The sequence below is a fragment of the Mauremys reevesii genome, linkage group 15 (genome assembly GCF_016161935.1).
Source record: "Mauremys reevesii isolate NIE-2019 linkage group 15, ASM1616193v1, whole genome shotgun sequence".
Taxonomy (NCBI): domain Eukaryota; kingdom Metazoa; phylum Chordata; order Testudines; family Geoemydidae; genus Mauremys; species Mauremys reevesii.
Genome location: NC_052637.1, coordinates 39677956 through 39700294, shown reverse-complemented (window position 1 = coordinate 39700294; position 22339 = coordinate 39677956). Strand labels below are relative to the sequence as shown.

The 22339-nt window shown below is 41.8% G+C and overlaps 1 protein-coding gene across 1 annotated transcript in view; it reads right to left on the bottom strand.

Moving 5' to 3' along the window:
• KCNJ16 (potassium inwardly rectifying channel subfamily J member 16) overlaps window positions 1-20306 on the bottom strand; it is a 38814-nt gene extending 18508 nt beyond the window's left edge. Inside the window, exons 1-2 of the mRNA XM_039501575.1 lie at window positions 20241-20306; window positions 20090-20160 (exon numbers count right to left, since the gene is read on the bottom strand). The gene's annotated coding sequence lies outside the window, so the exon portion shown is untranslated. The remainder of the gene's footprint in view (window positions 1-20089; window positions 20161-20240) is intronic.
• Between the last annotated feature and the right edge of the window lie 2033 nt (window positions 20307-22339).

Sequence of the window (22339 nt, the reverse complement as noted above, 5' to 3'; positions counted from 1 at the left end):
CATGGTCCATCTTGTCCAACAGTGACCCATACCAAAGCTTCGGGGGCAGCATACAGAACAGGGCAAATTATGAAGTGATCCAACCCTGTCTTCCACTCCCAGCTCCTGGTAGAGAGTTCAGGTCGCCCCAAGCATGGGGTTGTATCACGTATCCTCCATGAACATACCCAGTTCTTTTTTTAATCCAGTTATACTTCTGGCCAGCTCAAAAAGGAGAGGACATCGTGACTAGTTCCACAATCACACTTTCTCCAGACCCTGCTTAGGGAACTGGAACAATGGCTGCAGGGGATGAAAAACCATCCTATTCCCTGCCCATGGGTTAGAAGTTAGATTCTTTTCTCTCCCCATTATCAGTTTAGGGGTCAATCCTGCAGTGGTTCTGAACACTCTGTCCCTGATCCAGCAAAGTCCTTACACATATGATTAACTTAGCAGATGAAAGCAGTCCCCTTGAAATCAGTGGGAGCTACTCAAATGTTTAAAGTTAAGCATGTACTTAAGGCTTCACTGCACTGTGGCCAGAGTGCTCAGCACCTTGCAGAATTAGTCCTTAGACACAGATTTTTAAAGGCATTTAGGCATTGCAGTGCTCAGCATTACAGTGCCTAACTGAGGTAGGAACCTAAATCTCATTTTGGCTCCTAAATTAGCCTAATTTTGGCTCTTAAATCCCTTTTGAATATGGAATGTAAGCCCCTAAATCAATTAGGTGTTGGAACACTGTGCGCAGCAATGCTTAAATACCTTTAAAAATCTGGGCCTTAGTTCCCAGCACATGCCTTGTTCTTAGCACAAAGTGCATTAGTTTGGGTTTTGAGCAGAGAGGTGGAATTTCACCCTCTGGGAGGATCTTGTTAACAACATGCCGAGCCATGCAGTATCCCAGCTCGATTTGAAAAACAGAATGAATAACAATGTTTTACAATATTTCCACTATACACATTTCATGTAACTTTCATTTTAATGATTGCCACAAGGGGCCGAATCTGCAGGAACAGTGTCGATTTAAAGGCATAGTGGCCGTAAAACACAGATAATTGCCACTGCACTCTTTTGGTTTGTTTTTTTCCCCATGACATATTGTCATACACGTAGGGCCACTGTCCAAAGGATTTTGATTCCACTCTTGATTGTGACAGCTGATTCTCAACCCCAAGCCTTATCACACCAACATTTTCTCTTTTTAACTCGATATGCACAACCTAAACTTTTATCCACCATCAAACAAAATCTGAACCACACCTTTCTGCAATCTGATAAATTAAAGTCACTCTGAAATTGTTTGCAGTTGTGTGTGTGTATGAGAGAGAGAGAGAGAGAGTCCATTTTTGTGTGGGCCACCATATTTCCAAGTGGGAACAGAAAGTGGACATGACAAAATACCACCAGAAAAGCTGTTCTTATGATACTCCCAACCTAATCAAGAACAGGAAGCACTGGAAGTCTCAGCAGAGACTTTTCCTGGCAAAAGTTCCATCCAGTTTTGCAAACCCCCCAAAATTTGGGTTAATATCCAGACTGCTGGTCGAGGCTTGGAACTGAACATCTGAACTTCCTGAGTTCTCCCATCACTGGTTTTGATGTAGGATGAGACAGCACTGTGGTTTTATGAGATCTGTTCGTTTACCATGTTTGTCTTCATTTGGGCTATGTTTCATTAGATCACATAAGTAAAGTAGAGTCAAGTCTGGTCTCTTACTTGGATGGTGCCTTTCAGAACAAGCCATGCTACATGACATGAGATCAGTACTTCAGAAATGCCACACTTCTCTCTGTATCTGTACTGAATCAATGCCCTCACCTGGTCTTGGGTATGTACAACATTTGCTGATGGTTAGAGCCAGGCAAAATATTTCATCCAAAATATTTTTGGCAAAATTTTCAGATTTGGTAACAGAGAACACTTTTAACAAGGTTAGCCCTTCATTTCAAATGGCACCACTGTATTTCTGTCTTTGCTTTGCTTAGGGGCAGGGGAAAAACCTTCTCTAAATGGGTGTTCACTGATCTTCCCTATGCCTGATTTATTTTCCCATCTGTGCACTCTTGCTCTTAGTTCTTTTCTGACTAGTGTTACCCGCATCATGCTGACATGAAAGAGAAAAGAAAAAAATCAAATGGTTTCATGACTGAATCCTACCACAGGAAATGAAAAGCTGAGAATCGTCCCACTGTTCCAATTCTTCTGTCCAGCAAGTCACCACAAATAACAATTGAGTAGCTGAAACATAGTCTCTCCTGTCTGCACTCTTAAAACAATCTTTCTCTTAACTGGCTTAGAAATGAAACTTGTATTAATAGCAGGATGGAAACAAAAGATGAACAGTTCTTTGTGTGGAGCTACACCTTGGTCTTTTGGGCTACAGTATGTGATTCCTTCCTGCCAGCCAACAAGGCCTACTAGTGTGTTTTTGAAAGAAGGGAGAAAAGAAGAATCAGATCAAGCTGGTGCCCAAGTCTAAAAGGCAACCAGCAGAGGATTGTTCTTTGTTCTTCTGTCTTTACCCATTGCTATTATTGCAGAATAAGGCACTGGAAACTTGAATGAAGATGTATATGTTCCATTACCAAAAATGTTTCCTTAGACCCTGAATCATCAAAGCCCCTCAGCACATGGTTAACCTAAAGCCTAAGCTTAAGGCTCATTGAAGACAATGAAGTTAAAGTTAGGCTCATGCTTAAGTGCTTTTCTGAATAGGGATGGACTTACACACATGCTTAAGTACTCTGCTGAACTGGGCTATACAGGTCTCTCATGGTGGGATTTCTTATGAGCTGTAGACTGTACGTACTGGCTTGCTATTGCACGGTGACGGTGATGATGATAATTTATTTGCCCTTCCCCTGAAGAATCTCAAAACATCTTTTCAAACATTAGTGAATGAATCTTCCCAGCCCCCATTTGAAATAAGGAGTTCTTCTTCTTCTTCTTCTTCTTCTTCTTTTTCTTCGTGTTATTATTATTATTGCTATCTCACAGATGTTGAAGTCTAGGCAAAGAAGTGAAGGACTTGGCCTATTCATCTAAGGCAGTGATACTCACATCTCAGTGGTTCAGAAGCCAAATTAGTGATCAACATTATCCAAAAGAGCCAGTCATGTGAATTCATGCTTTCATTTACTATAGTACTATTCATATTTAAACAGTATGCCAGGGAAAATATTTATTATTATTCTCACAGAAAGTAAGTTAATAACTTAGTGCAAGTTGATAACTTAATAACATAGGCAATGCATCCTGACTGGTTAATTAGTTAGATGGGTTAATAATTAAATCACACAGTGTTTTAATATCATGTGCTTCAAAGAGTCACCGGAGACACATTAAGAGTCTCTTGCAGCTCACAAACCCATCTGAGTATCAGTGATTTAAGACATTTCTCAGGCCTGGTCTACACTGGGGGGTGAGGGGGATCGATCTAAGTTACGCAACTTCCGCTACGTGAATAACATAGCGGAAGTCGACGTACTTAGATGCACTCACCGCGGCGTCTTCACTGTGGTAAGTCAACGGCTGACACTCTCCCGTTGACTCCGCCTGCACCTCACCCTGATGGAGTACCGGAGTCAACGGGAGAGCACTCGGCGGTCGATTTATCACATCTAGACTAGACGCTGCCCATTGATCCAGCGGGTAATGTACACAAGCCCTTAGGCACCTACCACTATGGTCCCACAGCTGACAGCACACAGATGAATTGCTCCACCTGCAGAAAAACCCATTGACTTCAATGGGGCTTCATGTTGGTATATTGGTCCACCCACGTGCTACCAGCTGTAGTATTGGATTCACACTGTTTTTAGATAAGTGCAATTCCATTGGCTCCAGCAAAGTCACTCTTGATTTAACCAGTGGAACTCAGCCCATATCTAACTAGCATAAAAGAGACATCTGAATAAAAGAAGCCAGAGAAAAAGGTGGAGGGGAGCCTCCTTTCATTGTAATTAGCCAGCAGGAATGTCTTTCTGATGGGTAAACTGCAACTTTCTCTTCTTCTGCTCCCTCTCCCTGTAAAAGTGCCGCCTCTCTGCTCTGCCTCAGATAGGAAAGCTTCTAGTAACACTCTGAAAAGCACCATGTACGAAATAAACTCTCTTGGCCTGTCACTGGGTCACCACCCCCACTGGTGGATGCAGCAGAGGGTGATGACAGCAGCTGGAAGCATCCAGGAGACAAGATTGCCACAAAGAGGAAATGGGAGAACTCTCGTGTGCTACTGTGTCAACCTGTGGGACGCATTTTAGTGGAGGGAGTATCTTTGGCAGTGGTTCTCAACCAGGGAACCTACTAGGGGGCCATGAGCATGGCCGACATTAGACTCTCTAGGGCCCAGGGCAGAAAGTCAAAGCCCTGCAGCAAGGGACTGCGGCCCAGGACCCTGATCCCCACCACCCAGGGCTGATGCCGAAGCCTGAGCAATCCTTGCTTTGCGGTGCCCCCTGTGGTGTGGGGCCCCAGGCAATTGCCCTGTTTGCTACCCTTAATGCTAGCCTTGGATTTTATATGCATAAAAACTGGGGTTGTGGCATAGCTGGGCATATGGGGTAGGGAAGGTTGAGAACCCCTGATATTTGGGACACGTTCCCCTTGATTTGTGATCATACCGCTCACCTCTCTGGTCCTTCACAATCTCATACTGTCCCAGCAGCCATTACAGTGATACAAGGAAGAGTTCAATGAGGAAAGAGTGTAATGTATTTTTAGTGCCTTTTAATGCCGTTTAGTAGCTGGGAACAAAGAGGAGGAGCCAGCCCCATGTGATCAGTCTGCTCCACACAGATTGTCAGCAAGTGCTCTGCCCACCACAGTTTAGGAACCTCTGCTCCAGCGTTTGAGAACTGTGTTGTCTCTCTGTCTCCCACCCCCAGGCTTCGTGATGTGGCAGATGCAAGAGGCAGGTTGTTTAAAAGAGGGAGGCCTTGGTAGCCGAAGCGCAAACAGTAAACAAAGGGGGAGGAAAGGAAATCCCATGCTTCTTAGAGAGCACATCCGTCAGGAAAGACATTGTATGTTACCTTCCAGCCCTTCTGAGTGCGTGATAAACAACGAGCTCTATTGTCTTTGTGGGAAACACTCTCCCCACCCCCATTCCAACCCCAGCCAGCCAGGCTTAATGAGCACAGGGTGCCCCAGAGAAGGTGAGGGGATGACCCTGACCCTCCCACTCTAACAGGCTTCAGAACAGCAAGGAAGCCATTTGACAGCTGCTGCTGCAGCAACAGGGCTGTAGCTGTGTCTTGAGTATGTGGGGACACAATGGGAAATGGGGAGGCTGCTTGGTGGATCTGTATATTTGCTCCTTTCTCAGCTCATCTTCTCTTCTGGGCTCTTGGGGACCTCTAAAAGCAGAGCCTTGTGACACACTAGGGAGTCAACAACAACAACCCCCCCCCCACACACACACACACCCCTCTTCCAGCAGAAATGAACCAATTTCTGTATATGGGTCCTTCACTGCCAGTCTCCTTTCTACTCACCTAAGAGAACCAATACATTGGTTGTCTAGAACCAGACATAAGCCAGACTGATTCTTCAGCATCCTGGTCATTTCAGCCCACTTTGCTCACAGTTTGTAACCTTCAGTTTTCCTCGGGTGTGAGCTAAAAGCATCTCTATCGATCTGCCCTCCTAACTTAAGGACTCACGTTATCAATTATGCTTCACCTTAGCTTTGTTCCTCGTTTAGGAAGGACGAGCTGGATAAACCTCCTCAAACGGACAGACAGTAACGTAGGAACATAGGATTTCCCAGCCTAGATCAGACCCAAGTTACAGCTACCCCAATGGCTTGCTTCTGACATGGCTGACACCAGATGCTTCGGAGCAGGATTCATAACCTTTTTCTTTCTGAGCTGCACCCCTCCCCCCCCCCCCAACATGCTATAAAAACTCCACGGCCTACCTGTGCTCCGAACAACTGTTCTTCTGCATATTAATTCTGAACCAAAGCATTCCTGCTAGTTCTACACTTCCCAAAAGGAGTTGGGACCATGCTATCATAGTCCTACCATACCAGCCAGAAAAGCTGAGTCAGTGCAAAAGGAATCCTATGCAGTACAAAGCACTGCTTTCCCACTCTGGCTTATTTTTCCACAGCATCTCTGGAGGCATTCTGGCTAATTCAACCAGTGTATGCCTTCCGCTGGTTGCACCACTGGACACTACTACTGTGTGTGCTATGCTTCTCTGCATGTCACTGAAGTTTTGATTCCTCGGACTGTCACTGGTAATAATAATATCTGTTCTAAAACCCAACTAGTAATTTTTTACAAGGAAACCCTACGTTCCTAAGCCTAAGTGCAACTGTTCTCAAGTGTGAGTTATCAAAAGAACTAAACGGCAGATATCTTTCATACTGTAATACCTGTGTGCGTTATTAAGAAGACATTATGTGGTGTGAAACTTTACAGTTTCCATGATCTGGCTACAATCTTTATTCTCTGTCTCTTTTTTTCCTTTCCCTCCTGATCACTGTAAAAACATTAAAGATACTTTACATATCTCTGCATAAACTCTGATCGTGAACTTTTGAAAACAGATGCTATGCATATATTGTTTATTAAGGGCCAGATCCTTAGCTCTTTTAAATGAGTGTAGTTTAACTGACTTCAATTTACATCAGATGAGGATCTGGCCCTACAGATTTACGTTACAATATACAGTGTGTGTTACGGGTAAGCAGCAGATCAGCAAAGCCACAAACGATTAGATACTTTGGAAAAAAAAGACTATTCTATTTAATGTCATCATTATGAACTAGAATCTATATGAACTCACTGTGTCATGCATAAAATCAATACAGCACTATATCAGACAGGCAATTCGCAGCTCCATTTTTCACCAGATAAGTAACTTTAATATGCATCTGACTTTTTCTGATTCTTCAAGGTTTTATTTCCATGCCTGTCATCATATGCATTTTTTTCCTGTATTTTTTTCCATCAGAAACTGTTCTGAATCATGGTCAGCGTCCCTACTTTAAATGCTAAGGGAGATAACACAAGTGCTTGGAAATCTTTCTGGTGGAGAACAAGATAACTGAATTCAGACAGAACTGGTCACAACCAGCTCCAAGGTTAAGTGATAATGAATCACAGTTTAATGAACCAGTGCTTAGCAAGACACTGGCATGAGAAAGTGTTCCACAGATTGTAAAACGTAAGCAGTCTCATGTTCTGCCATGATTTCTAATATAGATATGAAAGGAGAAAATATACTTAGTTAATTGCAGGGTTGGATGCTCAGTCAACCCTGACACTACAGGATTTACATTTAGAGGGCCAGATCCTTACATGGCTCCATTGACTGCTCCTTGCCGATTATACCAGCTGAGGATCTGGCTCAGAATTCTTTGAAAACAAAGTTGCTGTGGGATTTTAAAATCAATCTGTAAATGACACACTGAGGTATGAATTCTTATTTATACCTACATGTTTCTCCTGTTTTCTAGTAAGTTCAATGCAATCTAATAATTCACCCACAGGGTATAGATCACTCCAGGTTGCAAAGTCCTTGAAACCTTGGTTTAGGTCATATAATTAGTTTGTTTTATTTATTTGTTTTTAATGCCCATGTCCAGTGATCTAGGGGCCTAATCCAAAATCCTTTGAAGTCAAGGGAAAAAGTCCCTTTAGTTTCAATGGGTTTTGGATTAGGCCCTACGTACACATACAGGAATTGCATTAAGGCTGTGATTTTCAAAGGAACCCAGTAGTGTTAGATTTCCAATTCCCATTTATTTTCAATGGGATTTTCAATCATGCCTAACTCCCTTAGGCTCCTTTGAAAATCCCAGCCTACACATATATACACAAATGCATATAGCCCTTCCTCTTTCTTTTGCTGTTTATTGTTTATATGTCTGAGCAGGCACCAGCCAGACCAGAGCAATCTAGTTGCAAGAAAAAAAATAAAAAGTTGGATCCCATCTTCCCAGTGCAAGGATACATTTTAGCCTTTACGACCGTGTTGCCGGGAGAGTGGAGCAGGGAGAGTGGAGTCATTGCCCCACCTCCATCCTCTCACTGCCACTTGTCTTGAAAATAATTGTTTCTTTAACACAAGGACATCCGTAAACCTGAGTCTGCATTTTTGGATTGCCTGTAAACAGGCCACACCCAAAACCACTTTCATTTTCCACCCATTCCAGGCGTCCTTTTCCCCTTACTTTCCATAAACTGAGGGTGTATCATGGTTGCCAAGGGTGAAGGATTCGCTGTAGACAAGGACAGCAAGGCGTGCTATCAAATGGATCATTGAGCCAGTCTTGCTCCTGTTGTCTTCAATGGGCACAGCTGCTGGTCATAAATCCAGTGGGAGCCTGATGAATCCCTCAGCCCTACTAGCAGGACAATCAGGTTACCGGGAAATCCAGAAGGCCAGTTTCCTCATCCACTGTTGCATAGGGAGACTACTTCAGTCCTGGACTTGAATAATTCACCGAGAAATCTGCTGGCCAGGGTGGAAATAATTTAATACCTAAGGGCGCAGTTCATTTAAAATTAACTGGATCTCTGGGGAAGGATGTGGATTATTGCAACTGAATAGAGCCCTTATTTATCAGATGGAAAAGGTTAATGTCATTTCCTTACTTTCTTACCCACATCACCATTTATGGAGAGCAGAAGGTGTAGGCAGCATAAGAACATGTGCTTGATTGTTTAAATCACCAGAGCTGTTACTTTAATAAAAGAGAAAAAAAATAAATTAACATTTCTCCTAGTTTCCCATGGGGGAGTTATAGGCCTGGGAAAAAATAAAACACTGAAGGGAGGAAATGGGCTTGTGCAGCACCTGGACTTTGATTTGACATGTAAGAATATTGGGGTTTTTTGCATTCACATCTACTGTTCTTATAAGGAGACCCAGGATCAGACTAGCCTTAGTTCATATTTATAAAGAAAGAGTACATTAAAAATGGGCACGTTTGAGTCCTAAAAAAAAGTTTAAAGACAGTGGAAGTAAGTTTTGCAAACAAAGCAGTTAAAATCCACCTCCCTCCCTCCTGTAGTCTTAATAGCTATGAGCCTAAATATAAATACGAAAGTAATTCCGTTTTCAAATACACTCTCTATGAATAGTGCCAGTTGTGGGTGTGGTGTCTATGGAACACTTCACTTCTCGACTCCTTTTCCTGTTTACATGGTGTCTGAGGTGCTCACAGTCCTTCCCCATTCCTTCTTGTTGATGGCATCAGTTTGTAGGTCTTAGAGTTCCAGTCCTTTTCTCATCCAACTTCTCTTGACAGAGTCTTTCCGTCATATTCTCAGTCTTTCATGTTCTTTCTTGCTGCCTTCTTCCTCTCATGCTTCCTTTGCTGGTCATTCTTATCACATGCCCAGCTCACCTCAAACCTGTGCTCTTCAGCCTACCTATCACTGAAAGTCCAAACTTCATCTTCCACCTCATTTCTTCCATGTGCACTCTGTCTACCATCTGTTTGGCTGCCATTCTCCTCATTATATTGTTTTCTACTACATACATCTTTTCTTCTATCTTCCTGAGACCCACTCTTTCCAAAGCATGGAGCAGGCCAGGACAAACACACACAGCAAGCACCCTTCTCCTTTCAGTTTTATTACTTTGTTGCTGCCATTTCATTGCCACCCTTGCATATTTGGTTCTTCTTTTCAGTTCTCCAGCTCTCTCTCATATGGCATAAAGTGTACTTCCCCAGTGCACAAATGCTTTCTTGTGATTTAACTTTTCTCATAGCACTCTAATCTCTTAGAATATGTGTTAACTGCTTATACTAAGCAATTTGGTCCACCTTATATTTAGCTGTGACACTCTGAGTTCCTTCCCCAGACCTGAAGAAGAGCTCTCTGTAGTTCAAAAGCTTGTCTCTTCCACCAACAGAGGTTGGTCCAATAAAAGATATTACCTCCCGCACCTTGTCCCTCTGAATGCACTTTTGAGTGTCTCATTATCATGGTCTGCTTCCTCAACCTCTTTGAATAATTCTTTCATTATTTTTAACGTCTCTTGTACATCAGACCCACCACCAGCTTGTTCTCCAAGAGCACCCCACGTTAAGGCGCAGTGCTGGGCCATGCACAGCTGACACGTTACCAGGTTGCAGTCAGGAGCTAAATAGTGGAGTCAGGGATCAGAAGCTGGGGTCTAGGGTTTGCAGCAAGACAAGGTCTGGAGTGCAAGCAAGCATGTGGTCTGCATCATTGCTCAGACAGCTCCTTGTGAAAGCTTCCTGAGTTATATACCAGCACAGCCCAATCAGTGAGCGGTGGCACAGATCACCACTAAGGCCCTGCTGGACGATGCTTCCTGCAGTGCTTAGCTTCACAGGGACCCCCAGCAGGACCCTGGCTTGAGCTTCTGGTGGTGATGTTGAATTGTCAGATGCCTACCACCCTTGTAGTCCCAGGCCCTCATCCTGCAGGTTCTTACACTTGACCTGCCACATGCTATTCCCGCTGCCTTAATGAACCTTTCAATGGAAATAAAACTGAAATTGACTAAGGGACTGGGCTGGGACTGTGGTGAGCTGTGTTCAAACATTGACTGTACCACAGCTGGACTTTGAGCAAGCCCCCATTCTCTATTCCCCTGCTGCAAAATAGGAATAACAGTGTAAAACTCGATCTCTCAGGTGTTTTGTGAGGATAAAATTAATTAATCTTCCTGAGGTGCTCATCTATTTCTGTAATGGAGATACTTAAATCCAGGTCTGATTGAAATCAGTAGAAAGACACCTAATGATTTAGATGAGATATAAGTTGACCCCGTATTCATTTTACATAGCTTACCAAACAGCCATCTGAGATTAACTATTAATAGCTAAGAAGCTGAACAATAACTGCTTTAAAATATCTGCTTAAAAAAACACAGCATCTCTGTTATACTTGAGTAAATTAATGTATGTATCTAAACACAGACGACCACTTTGTGACTATTGAGTTGGCTTCATTGAGGGGCTAAAGAAATATGTCACAGCGGAATGAATTTACTCTTATTCTTTCTTGCCCGCAAAGCAACAGCTTTCTCAAACAACCAAACAGCTAGATAGTACGACCAAAATCTCTCATGTAAAGCAGACCTTGACTCTTTTTTATAAATACTCTGTAGACATAAAGCCACTCGTCAATTAAATGTTACTCTCCTGGGCTGGGACATTATATATGTTCATTGAAATGGAATCCCTTTCAATTCACTTTGCTAATGCAGTATTCATGTGCATTAGCCTTGGAAAGACAATGGAATTGTTTGAATAAATTCAGCCACTATTGAGGATTTCCATTTATTCTAGTAGATTGAAACTGGGACCCACCTCCCCACTTCCTGTACTTCAGTATTTTATACCCTGTATCCCTCTGTCAGCAGACACAGGTCAATCTGGCTTTAGCACCTGCTCAGGATCAGTAAATTAGAAACATTTAATTGTTGGGAAGAGAATTCAAATGTGATATCTGATAAACAGACAGAAGCCAACCCTGAAAAACCCCATAGCCAACTTCTGGGATTCCAGGAGGCATCAGTTCTCAGGGAGACATGAGGGAGATTTTCTCCAATGTACCTAAGGGAGCTAACTTGACTTTCCTTGGGAGCTGTGCTCTGACATCTCCCCTGGTGTCTCCCAGAGCTCATCAGTGAACAGAGGGGACTGCAGCCTCTTCTACACTTCTTCAAGGACTTCAGTGTATGCTCCTTCTGCATCCAGCTAACTTCGCTAACCAGACAGTACTTGGGCAGGGCCATGCTTTCCCCCTGCCGCCCCCCACACCTTTTGGGCCATCCGTGCTGCTAGGGGTGCTAGTCAGCAGGAGCCCTTAAACTCTGGAAGATGTATGCCTTCCCTTCCCGTATTCCCACACCAGGTTCAGCCACAATCTAGCTCCTCATATGAGGTTATTATTTTGCCTGGCTGAATATTCATAACAACAGCACGGTGCGATTCTTCAGCACCTTTCATTCCAAAGCTTGGTTACAAACTTTACAATCTAAAATAGAAACCATACATGGAGTTCACTTTATCTGCTGCCTTTTCTGGTGGAATGCAGCGGTTGTATAACCATATCCGATATCACCCTGCACCAGTTTAGGATACAAAGTTAGGCCGCTAACTAGATTGTGAGCAATCTGGGGTGGGGACCATGTCATTGCTACATGTTTGTAAAGTAGTGCCCCAATCCAGGACTGGTGCCCTTAAACTCTACTATAATATAAATAATCAATAATAATTAATATGACAATAAATTAACCTGAGTGACAGGAACTGAGGTCAGCAGAATGCAGTTACCCAAAATGGCCTTTGGATTGGAGTTTTAACAACTTTTCTTTTAGACAAAATTGCCTGGAAGCTTTATTGTGCTCAGGATATCAGTTTTGCATGTCATCTGAAAGATAGAGCTGAATGTCAGGCTGGGTACTAATAGAGATGTATTCTGTTTTCATCCCTCTGGCATTGTTTAATAGGCTGAATAGTCATTACGGTTTAACAAGCACAAAGTTCCCTTGCTCTTCTACTGGGCCTCATTAAGATAAAGAGAGGGACCTAAGTGTTGTGTTTGAGTGGGCGCTATCCATTCAGCACCACAAAATCCCTGCATGAGCAAAGACAAATAAAGCACAGGATTGTTCACAAAATGTAGGTCTCTTTTCAGCCTGGAACAGCGTGACCTTGAAGACGAAACAACAAGTTGATGACAAGGACATTCTGCAAGCGTCTCATCCTAGTTAATGTCACTTATTGTTCGTTTTAAAACACACCTGCTTTAGCCTTAATCTTAAACATACAATCAAAGTCCATTTTGTTAGGCTGTTTATTGCTTTGTGTTGTTCCTTCATAGTAATCAGGGGAAGCTCATTCTTCTAAATCTGAGAAGAAGAAAAAAACTTTTTCCAGATATAAGTTTCCTATGATTTTGTACTTGAAAACAAATATGCTGGGGGGGCTTTTGATTTTCAATTAAACATCTTTAATCCTAGCAGCAAATGCAACTTGCTGCAGAAATAAAATGGGGAAAATGTTCCAAACTATAAAATTTTTCCAGTGGCATGACCCAGCTAGCCATGTCTTTTGTTACTGGTGAAAGAGTCTATGCAAAATAAAATACAATATTTTGCTTTCTCTTCATCCAGTTAATATTAGTTAAGAAATTATAAAAATGTTGATTATGTTTTCTCCCATTTATCTAATGGGATTCACTGCAGACAGTAATAACTAAGTAGAACAAACTGTGTAATTTGGGGACCCAATCCTGCATTTTGGGCAAAACTCCCATTGAAAAACATCAGGATTGGCACCTTAATTTCTTCTTGGTATGTAGATAACAGGAAACATCTGAAGCTCCTTTGAATGTTAGGGGTCCATTTTCCCGCTGAGTATCAAGTCAGCTGACATTTCCATAGGTGCAATTTTTTTGTGATAGCAAATAATTAGTTGAGCCTGCTTTTTCGTGCCCACAGTACATTACAGTAAGAAATATTAGAAGTTGCATATTGCGCTGTCTGTGCCCACAAAAATATGATTATGATTATTTTCAGGAGCAACATTTATCCTGCAAAAATGGAAGCCAGATAAGGCCCAGTTGAAAATTAAGACCTAGATATAATCCTCATTTTCTCTAAAGCTATTATTATTTAGAATATATTCACATGTGGCCAGAAGGAACACCCTGTGTGAAAGGCATGAAAAGGAATACAGTATCTTATTTTTAAAAAGAATCCTAAATTCTAATGGAGAAGTTTATTTAAAGGACTGGATTTCTCTTTCTCCAATAGAGTTCCTTATTTGAATTTGGCAACTTCTGTGTCTTTGTGTTTGACATAGTGCAGTATTTTGCAGAGCAGAGTAAGATATTTTTTTAAATATATATCATCTCTACTTTTAAAAGGTGGCTCTCTGAACTTATCAAAGGGGACAAAAGTTTTCCAGTCATACACACACACCTCTTTACAGGTTAAATGTGATAGATAAAAACTAGTCATGGAAAATAGCCTGAGCTCCCTAAGGATAACGGAGCATAATTTTGGAGATCAAGGTCATGTGACTCTGGAAAGCCATTTTCATGCATCCCTGTGCCAGAGTTCTGTATTCTGTAGATTAGAATGGCTTTCAAAAAGCTTGTGATTTAATCTTATCTGCAGTTTGCCGCTTTGTGTGTTATATTCTGAAACATAAAGTAAATAAGAATAATATAATGCTTTGTTTGCTTAGTGGTGGAAACTGATTTGGGTTATCAAATGAAGTCTCATAAAAATGTATGGTGCCTCCTAATAAGTACCTGCTACTTATGTTCAAAATATAAATACTATCTCCTTGAACAGGTGTTATCAAGCCAGGCCTGTGTGCTTAGCAAGGATCATGATTAAAAGGTAAATATATACAATTCAGAAGACTAGACTGCAGAATACAGTTGAGTTGGCCTGCTCTAATCTGTGTGTAATTTTCCTATTTTCCATTGCCCCAGAGCTTTCATAGACTTTCCAGGCTCTGTCTGGTATGAAATGAATTGATAAACTTCACTATCTGATATTTCAAGAGACCAGTTCCTCTCAAGAAGACCAAAAGCTGATTCAGCTCCTGTGGCACAATGAGAGTTGAGTCAACTGCCAACAGAGGAGAGAACTAGCAAGGTCAATGGGACTCATTGAAGCCCATCTTTTCACTGACTCCAATGAGTGCCTTTTGTTCCCTCTCCTGTCATATCGTTGGGCGAACGTACAGAATTAATACAATGGACACCAAAGATATGTAAACTTAAGTGAATGGCTTATGTATTATTGACAGGTTTCAGAGTAGCAGCCGTGTTAGTCTGTATCCGCAAAAAGAACAGGAGTACTTGTGGCACCTTAGAGACTAACACATTTATTTCAGCATGAGCTTTCGTGAGCTACAGCTCACTTCTTCGGATGCATAGAATGGAACACACAGACAGGAGATATTTATACATACAGAGAACATGAAAAGGTGGAAGTATGCATACCAACAGGAAGAGGATTCAAAGGACTGTATTGAACAATGTGCCAGACAAGAATGGACCTTGGGAACAAAAAGTGTTAAGTGGCTTTCTTGAGGAAGATCTACAGGGAGGTAAATGCAAATTCTCCACCTCCAGTTATGCAAAATCCCAGCCTTTTGAAACTATGCCCTGTGGAGAGAGCCATTGTCTGCTAATCACTTGTTATATAAGGCCAAGATCAAAGGCCCACGCTGCGTAGAGGAAAGACTAAACTATTCCTGGTTGTTTTGATTCTGAATCTGACACACAGTTATGAACTGGTAACCACAGGGAAAACCCAGTTGTGGATTATGAATGATTGATAGCTACCAAGCCCCAAGGTTGGAGTGGAATGACTCCTGGCAAGCTTTTTAGCATGTGTGTAGGTCCTTTCGCTCTTTGTTTTCTCTGTAATGCTTTCATCTTAAGAATGAGAGTGCTTTCAGCTGGAACATTCTGATGAACATAGAAAACATTTTGCAAAATCATTAGTGCAATAGTTTTTGAACCCAGCTGTACAGAGTCACAGCCCAGTGACTTCACTACAAGATTGTTCTTCCCACTGTCTCTAGCAAAATGTACTAGCAAGAAGTGCTCATCTACCCCGTATATGTAATAAAACTAAAACAGCTCTGGAAAATGCGGGGCCACATATGGTCCCAGGAATAATGATTAAGATGAAAAATCCTCATTGACCAGAACAAAGCAGCACTGAGCAGCTTTATCCAGAGGATGCCGTATGCCAACTCCTCATGCCCCTAATAAATCTGCATTTGATCATGTGCTATAAGTCCTTAAGCATATTGTAGAAACTGGATAAATCCTCTTTTGGAATTTACTAGCTTTAAAAAAAATGAAAATGAATAGAATTCCATTTATTTTAACATCAATAGATTTCCTGTAAAAGAAACCCTAACATTTTGGGGTGGTATTATTTTATTTTAATATTTCACCACTGCAAAAGGCTATTATCCAATGGAATCACGGGCTGCAGAGCATGTGAGACATTTGACACGTAAAGAAGGACTTGTTTAATTTTTTCCTCCTATTAGTCAAATGAATGCCAATGAGCCATGATGAATTAATGGTGCTGGAGAATGTCACCCTCGATGCTTGTGGTTTATACTGCTGCTGAATATAAGCACACAGCGTTAAAAAGACCACACGTTAAGGAAGCTATTAGCCAGGATGGGCAGGGATGGTGTCCCTAGCCTGTGTTTGCTAGAAGCTGGGAATGGGCAACAGGGAATGGATCACTTGGTGATTCCCTGTTCTGTTCATTCCCTCTGGGGCACCTGGCACTCGCCATTGTCTGAAGACAGGATACTGGTCTACATAGCTCTTTGGTCTGACCCAGTATGGCCATTCTTACTGTCTATACTCTGGCTCCCACTGGAAAAGCTGAGCTGGGGCTGGCACCAGCGGGAATGCTTTTCTAAAATTCCCTAATGTACACATGGCCTACAAGCACAAAGAGTTAATTGGTACCCACAGACCTAGTACAGTCCAGGCGGCAGCAGTGCAAAATTCCCCATAATGCACTTCTGTCGTCTCTCCACTGACCCAGAGAAATGACACGCTTAAAAGGGTCAGGATGGAAATTCAAGTTCTGAATAACCCATCTGTTCCTAGGCGTTCTGCCGAGCCTTCCATTCAGCAAATCATGTGAGCACGGGCTACATCCCATTGTTTGTGCGTATTTTAGTAGCTAGGCCTCCCTGCTTAACGTTCAGCACATGCTCAAGGGCTTTGTTGAATTGCCAGATTGCACAAAATCACCAGGAAAAAGACTGAACTCCACTGACTCATCTCAAATATCAAGCACCTGACGAATAATAAGGCACTTTAGCCTGTACAGCCCGAGGGTATTATTGAATAGATGGAAGGTTCCTTGTCCTTTTGCCAAGCCTCACACGCTTCCAGAGAACCTGTTTTGATTTTGTAACCTCTCGGAGGATTGCAACATCGGACTTCAGCTATTTTACAACAGGTGCCATTTTGTTGGTCATAACTCTGCAATTGCCTTTACACTTATTTCGTGAACAGACTAGGAACAAGCTAAACCCATGATAAATCCATGAGCTTCTTGAACATTAATGTCATTCCACATTTACTTTTCCCCTTCTTATGGGCCAGATTCTGACTTCTTTCTTCACCTTGGCCAGATTCTGTCTCCTTACAGACAGTGCTTACTACCCTGAAGTATTCCCGTTCATTTCAAAGCTATTCAGGGTAGGAGTCTCAGAATCCTGCCCTGTGTGGCATTGTTAGGAATTAGTTCAACATCTGTTATTCACCATAGCAACTGCACATTACCCTCTCCCCAGGATCATGACAATTCTTACTGCTAACTAAACTACAAGCACCGATCGGAACAGGGACTGGCATGAAATCCCATTTCTCACTGCTTAGGCTGCGTTCCTTTGCATTGATCAGGGCAATTCTCTGTCCAGCCCAAACTAGATCCTGGACTTTGTTGCGATTGTACTTTCCATCTTGCAAGCACAGAAAAACAGGTCAGTGCACCTAGGATGGCTGAGGGTGAATGAGACCAGTGTGATTTTTCTCTCCCGCCCCCACAAATGGTAACATTTTTAATGTTTACAGGAGCGAGCTATGCATAAATAGCTCCTAAACTGTAATTTATCATTTGCCTCCAAGGCATGTGAAGATGGTGAAACTTCATGGATCCTAGTGCTTATTGCAATGCACTTGTGAACCTTTGCTTACCACGTTCTCAAAGCTACTAGTAATTACTATTCATTATTTATATATTTCCATTACTGCAGCACTGCGCAGCCCTAGTCATGGATAGGACTCCATTGTGCTAGATATGTACAAACAGAACAAAAGGACTGTCTCTGCCCCCCTGGTTTTGATTCCTAGGAATGTAGGAACTTAGGGTCAGACCAATAATCTGTCTCTTCTGTGTGTGTGGACAGGGCTTAGCAAGTTGCGGATGCTGCTGTGCTGTCGTATCGATACATCATAATAATAATCTTCCCACCAGCAGAGCCCAGTATCTTAAGAAAAAGGTAACTCCATAATACAGCCCATACCCGAGTGTGCAATGTTAGACATGGTGGGAGGGAGGAGGGGAGATTCCGTCCTCCCCCTTATTTGAAGGCTGTGTGAATCAGGAACGAGAGACTGTTTAATGGTAAGAATTAGAGGCTGTGTTCTGGTATCAACTTGCCCCTGACTGCCTGTGTGAATTTGTCCCAGTCATTTGAGGCTGCCCCTGTGCCTCAGTTTCCCCATCCATAAAATCCATTACTTACCCCATTCAACCAATAGTACTACTCGTGGAGTAAATTGCTCTGCAATGTGAGTCAGAGTGGAAGAATCTGGTTCTTCATCAATTAATTAATGTTTGCAAACAATTTTATGGTAATATTATTATTATAAATAATGCACCAGATCTTATCTAATATTTACAATAGATTCTAGATACAATTGAATAGACAATGCCTCCATTACCCCTTTAATTTCTTTTAAAATTGTCTTCCATTAAAACTAAACTCCAGCCCTTTAGTTATTACCTGAATTTTCTTTGTGCGCTTAATTTTGGCAAAGATCCCTCTGAACCCTTTCCCTACTCAAAACCTCATCAACAAGCATAAAGACAGAGCTCAGCCGGTGAGCTCTCTTAGCTAGGCACCCACTATGAGCTGCTTTATACCATACGCACAGGCAATACAAAGCAAATCCCTGTATTGTGCCAAAAATCAAGCTCATTACTGTATCGGGTTACAATGGCATGCTAACCCTTTATGTATTGTGCAGATGAATCAACAGCTGGCTTCCCTCACAAAGAACCTTCTTCCCATACCCACAACTACGCAGAAGGGAATAAAACGCAAGGGCACAAACATCTGGAAGGAGTAGAATAATTTAGCTATACTGAGCTTTTCAAAGGTGCTGATGAAAACCTTAGACCTTAATACAACAGAAATAATAAGGCCATCTCTTTGAATGGGGAGATCTGTTAAGACAGTAGTGAAAAAGACAGAGAGGGGAAAATGCAGGGTATCCAGTCTGGTGGCCAGGGAAATGGAGGCAGGAGAAATCTGTGCATATGTGTGTGTGTGATGTATAGATTATGATTTTCCATAGCTCATAGGCAAGAAGAGACCACTGTGATCATCTAGTCTGGCCTTGAAAGGGTTCATTGTCACTACTCACTTTAAATCCTAACATGATATAAATTGAATTAGTATGAAAACAGTTTGGTCTATCCAGTGACCTGCTTTAAAGAACATGTAAGCAGCCAAAGGACTTTCAGTGTGATGCTACCACAAACAGGGCTGGGTGGGAAATGGTTTTCCCATTCCATGAGAATTTTTGACGTTTTGAAATTGTTCCCAGTCCAAATTCTGATGAAAAGTTAAAATCTTGAAAATTTTCACGAACCAAAGCGGGGGGGGAGGGGAAATAGTTCAGAAGAATCAGTATCTTTTGTTTCAATAATTTTGAAATGCTTCAGTTCCATTTCAAACCTTTTCTTTTAAAACTTTCTAGTGTAAATTTACTAAAATTCTGAAAGAAAAAGTCATTTCAACTAAAAAAAAATAATAATTGTTTTGAAAAGTTTCAATATTGTCAAAACATCCTGTTTGACATTTTCGAACCGGAAAGTTTTGATTTTTTAAGTCAGGTGTTTTGCGATCAGTTTTGGTTTCAACAAATCAGCACTTTCAGAAGAAAAAAAATTGTCAGAAAATTCCCAGATCTACCCACACAATCTCAAGGACAAAAATTCACAATTCTGAGCAGCATTTCTTGCTGTCACTTTTGCTTTGCAAGGGAAATCTTTCTGACAACATCATAGCATGACATAAAGGTATATGAGCCAACTTGCCCCAAAGGTAGAAAATATCATCAGAGCAACATGTATCAGAGGGGGAGCCGTGTTAGTCTGGATCTCTAAAAAGCAACAAAGAGCAACATAACATTTTCCTTCATTCTGAAACCCTAGCTGGATGTTCTCCCGTTTCTACCTGACACAATATTGATATTGTTTTCTACATGCTGTGCTGCCCCGCTAGAAAAAGCCAACATGGAAACTTGAAGTGTCTCTCCAATGTATAGGTAAGATAGGAATATTAAACGTAGAGCACCTTACCTTTGTTCATTCTTCCACAAGCAAGTTATATCAAGTGCCCCTTTGGTATCTGCGTACCTGCGGTTGTGCAACTGTAAAGAAAAAAACCCATGCTGGGTTAATAAAGAAAGGCAAAAGCCACAAACTCCAAAGATTCAAGTTAAACATTTACCCCAGTTTGCTCCTACACTCTAACCCTGAGGATCTACTTAGCTAGCTGTTGGCATCTTGAGAAACAGGTGACGGCCACTCAGCAACATGCCTGGTTACTTCCCTGTCTGCTAGTCAAACACAGGCTACAGAATGCTAAGGTCACTGAAGCACAGCAGGCTAAGATTTTCTATGTAAGAAATACCATTCACAATAGAAGTGATATTTCAAATGTTTACAGGCAGGGTTGGTTGGCAAACACCTGCTGAAATGTTACTATAGAGCTAAGGCACTTAAAGTTCCTGTGTTGTCTTTTTTACAGTCTTTTGTTCCTAGGGTAAGGTGGAATTTGAAATGTGTATGAGAATGTGTACTAACCTCTCAGATGGGCGGGTTACATATTACATGGTGCTACAAGTTAGACCTCTGAGTTTGAAAACTGTGGTCTCAGTCCCTTAATTACAAGATCCAGCCCGTGTTCTAAATGAATAGCATGCCGGAGGCAGCGGGAAAGTAACTTGGAGGCAGCCCAAAAGCAATAAGAGTCAGTACAGTTGCAGGCATTGACCTAAATCATAGAATATCACAGTTGGAAGGGACCTCAGGAGGTATCTAGTCCAACCCCCTGCTCAAATCAGGATCAATCCCCAGACAGATTTTTACCCCAGTTCCTTAAATGGCCCCCCTCAAGGATTGTGTTCACCGCCCTTGGGTTTAGCAGGCCAGTGCTCAAACCACTGAGCTATCCCTCCTCCCTCTTCTCTAGTTCTTAGGGCCAGATTTACAGAAGTATTGAATTACCTAAAGCTGCAGATAGACACCTAGTGGGATTTTCAAAAGGGCCTAGGCAGGTTAAGTGCCTACTTTCCATTGAAAGTCCTTTATGATTTTTCCTAGAGAGTTTGCATGGGCAGCAGTAGCTCCCAGAGCTGAGAGTCCAGGACAATTCTCTGTGTTTTTGGAGCGCTCTGAAAAACTTGGCGGATTTATGAAAAGCTCCCTCTTACCCCTTCCTCCTAGGCACTGCAGACGAGTATCCAAAGAATCACAACTTGTTTGAGGTCTCATGTACATAAACGGTTGCTTGGGCTGTGTCTCCTCATACTAACAAAAGGGGTTCATGGAACTAGTGACCGATGCTAACCTGGCCAATGTTCAGAATACAGAAAAGCAGACGGTTTTTCCTTCTGATAAAAACTCTGGGCTCAAGCATTGCACACTAGCAGATAGGGCACTGTACTAGGACTCAGTAGACCTGAATGCTATTCCCAACTTTACCATTGATCTGATCTTTCTTCTCTCACTCTTTATCTGTATTGTCTATTTAGAATGTAAACTCTTTGAGGCAAGGACTGTCTCTCACTGTGTGTTTATACATCACCTAACACAACTACATCCCAATCTCAGGAGGAGCGTATGGGGTATTCAACAATACAAAATAGTAATAATAATTGTACTTGTGAATAAAGTTTGGGAAAAAAGTCCTAAGTCTCTCTATTCCATTTCCCCACACGCGCGCGCACACACAATCTACAAATATTATTTTTTTTTACCAGTGGAAATCTAATCCTACCTTGGTTAGCATAAAGAAGGAACAGGAAGGACAGGGAAGGAATATTTCATTCCTAGGATGACTTTGATTTTTTTTTCTTCTTCTCTATCAGGTAATTTTAAACTCTAGATGTTTCCAGTTAGTCTATGCATAGTCTTGTTTTGTCTACTGTAGTCAAGTGTTATTTAACTTCTTTCTCACTGATGAAAAATGTGACTACACTTAGACTTTGCCATTGTGTAAGGTGGAACCTGAGAACTTTAGGCGTCCTACAGGGAATACAGCTGAAACACAAAGGCCGCACCAGTGGAACACCAGTCCTTGCTTTGCTTTAACAAAGATGAGATCCAGTTGTATTCTGCATAATGCTAAACTAATACGTTAATCAACTTTTATTGCCGCTGCCACTTTTTATCACTTAGCGTTAGTGCCTTGTTTCAGCTTTCCAACATATGGAGGAGATTTTTTTTCCATTATACAATTTGATTTATATGCATCTAAAACATACGAGGCTCAAAACAAATTAATGCCTGTTTAATATTCGGGGCTCTAAAGGAATGCGCTGGCCC